Source organism: Humulus lupulus, chromosome 5 (assembly GCF_963169125.1).
Source record: "Humulus lupulus chromosome 5, drHumLupu1.1, whole genome shotgun sequence".
NCBI lineage: Eukaryota > Viridiplantae > Streptophyta > Magnoliopsida > Rosales > Cannabaceae > Humulus > Humulus lupulus.
In genome coordinates, this window is record NC_084797.1 from 11,470,010 (window position 1) to 11,476,009 (window position 6,000).

The window sequence follows — 6,000 nt, forward strand, 5'->3', positions numbered from 1 at the left end:
CACTTTTAACCATCTGTGGAGGCCCGCACCTCGCGGGAAATAGCGGAAAGGCCAGAGAACGATATGCTCGGACTCTGCGCCACGACCAGGACATCGAGATGATGACTGTGGAGGACCGTGCACCAAAAAAGGCCAGGTCAGAAGAAGGTGAGATAACCTTCTCTGATGGCGATGCCCAACACGTCCGGTTCCCACATTCCGATCTGCTGGTCGTGGACATCCAGATGGCCAATATGATGGTAAAGAGGGTACTAGTCGATACAGGAAGTTCAGTGAACATCCTGTATAAGTCAACACTGGAACGCATGAAATTGTCTGTAAAGGACTTGGAGCCCTGCAATCAGACGATATATGGCTTCTTTGGAGAAGGACTCGCCCCAGCCGGAATGATCAAACTTCCGGTAACGACGGGTACAACGCCTGCAACAAGGACATTACTCGCCACTTTTGTAGTGGTCGATTATCCTTCGGCGTACAACGCCGTTATCAGAAGGCCCATACTGGTTGATCTACGGGCCATCATCTCTATGTGGCACCTAGCCATGAAGTTCCCAACGGACGCGGGGGTAGGACGCGTTTTAGGAAACCAAAGGGAAGCCAGGGAGTGCTACAACGCCTCGATCACAAAGGCGAAAAGTGGAATGTCGAGGAGCACTACCCCAGACCAATTGCAGATGGCGGTAGATATGCAAGCCCAATCAGGTGGTGAAGTCACCAAATAGGGTGTTGCCCAAAGTGAGGATGGAGATTTGGATCCTCGCTTTAGGGATTTTGATGAGAATGTTGGACCCGTCAAGGACCTGGAGGAGGTCCAACTCGACGAAGAAGACCCGACCAGAGTCGTGAAGGTTGGGAAAAACTTAGAACCTACCACGAAGCAAGCACTGGTGGAATTCTTGCGAAGGAACCAGGAAGTTTTCGCCTGGTCGCACAAAGACATGGTGGGGATAGATCCTGCGGTAATCAGCCATGTCTTGAACATAGATAAAACTTTTCCACCCGTGCAACAAAAAATAAGGCTACTCGATAAAGATAGATCAAGAGCCTTGAAAGAAGAAGTCGAAAGACTTAAGGAGAATGGGTTTATCAGGGTAGCGTTTTATCCATCGTGGGTCTCAAATCCGGTGCTGGTCCCCAAGCCTAACGGCAAGTGGCGGACCTGTGTGGATTTTACAGACCTCAATAAAGCCTGCCCAAAAGACTGCTTCCCACTCCCAAGAATCGACCAGCTGGTCGATGCGACTGCAGGACATGAGATCCTCTCGTTCATGGATGCATATTCGGGCTACAACCAGATTAGCATGCATCCCCCTGACGAAGATCACACCAGCTTTCGGACCGATACGGGCTTATACTGTTACAAAGTCATGCCCTTCGGACTGAAAAACGCAGGTGCGACTTACCAACGGCTAGTCAACCACATGTTTAAGGAGCTGATCGGTGCAAACATGGAGGTGTATGTGGATGACATGCTGGTAAAGTCTAAAAAGGCAGAAGGACATGTGAGGGATCTACAAGAGTGCTTTGAGGTGTTAAACAAGTACCAGATGAAGTTGAATCCCCTCAAATGTTCCTTTGGAGTCGGATCAGGGAAGTTTTTGGGGTTTATAGTAAATTCAAGGGGAATCGAGGCCAACCCTAACAAGATAAAAGCCCTGATCGACATGAAGTCGCCAGAGAAGATCAAGGATGTACAAAGTTTGACTGGAAGGATAGCTGCCCTGAGTAGATTCATCTCGAAATCAACTGACAAATGTGTCCCTTTCTTCAATCTACTCAGGGGCAATAAAAAGTTTGAATGGACGGGAGATTGGGAGCAAGCATTCCAGGCCTTGAAAGCTCATATGGCGCAACCTCCCATCTTGTCAAAACCAATCGAAGGAGAAACTTTGTTTATTTATCTGGCGATTACTGAAGTTGCTGCTAGTACAGTACTTGTACGGGAAGAAGAAGGCATACAGAAAGCAGTCTACTATGTCAGCAAGAGGCTAATCGGTGCAGAATTAAGATATCCGCCAATCGAACGGTTAGCATATTGCTTAATACTAGCCTCCAGGAAGTTGCATCCTTACTTCCAAGCCCATCCTATCACAGTTCTAACCGACCAGCCCCTTCGGCAAGTCCTCCAAAAACCTGAGGCGGCTGGGCGATTATTAAAATGGGCAGTCGAACTAGGGCAGTTCGATATAACTTATTCACCATGAGCAGCAATAAAGGGACAAGTCTTGGCCGATCTTGTTGCGGAGTTCACCGAACTCCCAGACAGTGAGCAGTGCGAACAACCTGAAGCGCCCATGCCTCAAGACAAAACTCCTTCGTGGAGCTATTCACGGATGGTTCATCCAACGAATCCCACGCTGGAGCGGGAGTGATATTGATAACGCCGGAAGGGCATCGATTTCACTGCGCAATCAGGTTCGACTTCACCGTGTCGAACAATGAAGCGGAATACGAAGCACTCCTCGCTGGATTAAGAATGGCCAAAGATATGAGCATAAAGACGCTTGATATTTACAGTGACTCACAGCTAGTCGTGAATCAAGTCCTGGGAGAATATCAAGCACGAGGCTTAAAGATGATGGCCTACCTGAATAAAACGAAAGATTTGCTAGCCCAGTTTACAAAGTACACCCTCCAGCAAATTCCGCGAGACCAGAATTCGAATGCAGACGCCCTGGCTAAACTCGCGAGCGCAAAAGATGTAGACACCTTGAACATAGTTCCAGTAGAAAGACTGAATAAGCCGAGCATAGAAGCGGTCGAAGCCAATATGGAGATTCGTCTAGAAGATACATGGATGGCGCCTTACTTGGAGTATCTGACGAATGGTACACTGCCAGCAGATAGAAACAAAGCCAGAACTCTGCAAAGGCGAGCCGCTAGGTACATACTGGTCGATGGTGTTATGTACCGAAGAGGATATTCAATGCCACTACTCAGGTGCGTTACACCAGAAAAAGCTAAGGAACTCATGAAGGAGGTGCATGAAGGCTTCTGCGGGGATCACGCTGGGGGGCAAAGTTTGGCGAAAAAGATTCTAAGGCAAGGCTACTTCTGGCCTACAATGAACGAGGATTCGATGGAGTATGTACGAAGATGCGACAAATGTCAAAGGTTCTCCAAGATTCCACGGGCAGCTCCGAATGAACTAAAACAGATGCAGAGCCCGTGGCCTTTCGCAATATGGGGGATAGATTTGATTGGATCCCTGCCTACAGGGAAAGGCGGAGTAAAATACGCAGTTGTGGCAGTTGATTACTTCACCAAATGGGCCGAAGCTGAACCACTCGCAACCATCACGACCAAGAAAGTTCTTGACTTCGTCATCAAGAACATTGTGTGCCGGTATGGTCTGCCCAGGAAGATAGTTTCAGATAACGGGACCCAGTTTGACAGCGACTTATTCACCGATTTCTGCGAAAGGCATGGAGTTATTAAAAGCTTTTCTTCAGTCGCACACCCCCAAGCGAATGGGCAAGTCGAAGCCGTGAACAAAACTCTTAAAGACACCCTAAAGAAAAGACTTGAAGAAGCTAAAGGAGCGTGGCCAGAGCAGCTGCCTGAAGTCCTATGGTCGTATAGAACGTCCCACCGAACAGCGACAGGGCATACCCCATTTTCCTTGGCCTATGGATATGAGGCCATGTTGCCTGTCGAGTTAGATCCCCCCTCACATCGGCGCTTAACTTACGACCAAGATCAGAACAGCTAGCTAATGATGGACTCCCTAGACACAATCGACGAGATGCGAGAGAAATCTCAACTCCGAGTTGCTGCTTACCAGCAAAAAGTCACCAGGTACTTTAACTCCAAAGTTAAAGAAAGAAAATTCAACGTCGGTGACTTAGTGCTACGATGAGTTTTCTTAAATACCCGCGACCCCACTGCTGGAGTGCTCGGACCTAATTGGGAAGGACCTTACCAGATTGAAGAAGTCCTTCACCCAGGCACATACAAACTTGCACGCTTAAACGGAGATCTCATTCCACGTTACTGGAATGGAGAACACCTGCGCAAGTATTATCAATAAACATTCCTTTTTAAAGGACTGGCTTGTGTAAAGATTTTCAATTTTTTACAAGTTTTGCAAAGAGGGTTAGCCACGCTGTATGGCTAACTGCTCGTATATGTAAGGTTCTATTATAGAATCACTTGTAAAGACATGATTAGTCCATTTTTAATACGAGATTATAAGGGACTGTGCACAGCCAGTCATTCTTGCCAACCATTGTGAATTTACATTTGCAAGTATTTGTTCATTACGTGTGTTGTTTTGCTGTATTACAAGTATCATTTTTTGCACGAACAGGAATGTTCGAACAGGCCACGGTCAAGGCAAGTGACCAAGGACCTAAAACTCCTCGATCACTTGGGGGGCATATAAGGCACATTGATAGCAAAGCATACTCGCAAGGTATGTAAACACATGAACAAAATGAGTGAAAGCATGCTACAGTACTTAGAGTATTTTTCAAAATTTATGTTTTGTTAAATCATGCCAAAGTACTATGCTAAGTTCGGTCATACGGACAAGTGTTATAAATAAAGATATTATAGCATCAAGATTTAAGCTTTTACACCGCAAGCACCGCTACTTGGATGTAACTGTTCAAGTAAAAGAAAAAATATTTACTGCCCGTGCAGCAAAGTTTAAAAAAGAAACTATTGTCTTTACATCACGACCCGTGGGTCGTGTATCCAAAAAGAAAGAAAAAATATAAGAGAAAATTCTAAGAGGCATTCGGGGCCGGAGGGTCCTGGGCAGCATCCTGGTTGGTCGCGTCCTCGACAACTTCTTCTTCTTCGCCAGCGATGCTTGGAGAGGCGGGGTTTGCAGCTCTTGTGTAACGCCCCAACTCCTGGGACCGTTACGGTGTGCCTTGTAAATAGTGCTAAACTCGCTAATCGAGACATTTGGCCAAAATCGTGATCTAAGTATGATTAGCGAGTTAGGGATTAAACATTTTGGTTAAGATATAACGTTTCACTAGAACGTTTAGCATATACATTGGGATCCCGAAAATACAATTCAGAGTTTATTACAGAAAATATTTACAACAGGCCGTTCTAAGCGGCAAAACAGGGTTCAACCCTAGTTCCACTTTAAACCTCGACCGTGGCGGTCGAGCAGCCGCATATGTACACGTCATCACCTAAGCTCTCCAACTCAAGGGTGGTCCAGCTTCCTCTTGCCTTTACCTGCACCACATAGCACCCGTGAGCCGAAGCCCAGCAAGAAAACATAACACTTTTCATAAATATTATCAAATGATTATCATTATAATCACACTGAATATAAAGCTTTCAAACCAATGGGTGCACATCATATGATTCTAGCGGGAGAGTGGCTGTTACATAAGCCACTAGCCTCCAAGCTCTCTTTTCTAGCGGGAGAGTGGCTGTTAGGTAAGCCACTAGCCTCCAAGCTCTGTTTTCTAGCAAGAGAGTGGCTGATAGGTAAGCCACTAGCCTTCAAGCTCTGTTTTCTAGCAAGAGAGTGGCTGATAGGTAAGCCACTAGCCTACAAGCTCTGTTTTCTAGCAAGAGAGTGGCTGATAGGTAAGCCACTAGCCTTCAGGCTCTGTTTATTCATCGACCCTCAGGGTCGGTCAGGCATTAATGCTCCTTGAGTCATTCAATGCTAGTAATCGATTAGATCTAATCTCTGTTGGCTTGCGTGATTCACGCTAAGGCCGTTCTGACAAGTAAGTCAGCGCTTCCTGACCTGTGTCCAGTAACACTGCCGAGCCTGACAAATAAGTCACAGCCTCTTAGCTGATACTAACACTTTTGTCGATTCTGTATTCAGTCCATACACAAGTAAGCAATGCTATCAATATGTATCATATGCCAGTTATCCAAGAATAGGGCATTCAGCATGCTTACTAAACAGTTTCTAGCACAGTCATGATCATGCACAAACTCAGAGACTCAAGCTCTGACCAATCTCATATTCATCGTTCATGGCATGCCCTATCACATGTTTCTCGTGCATTACAT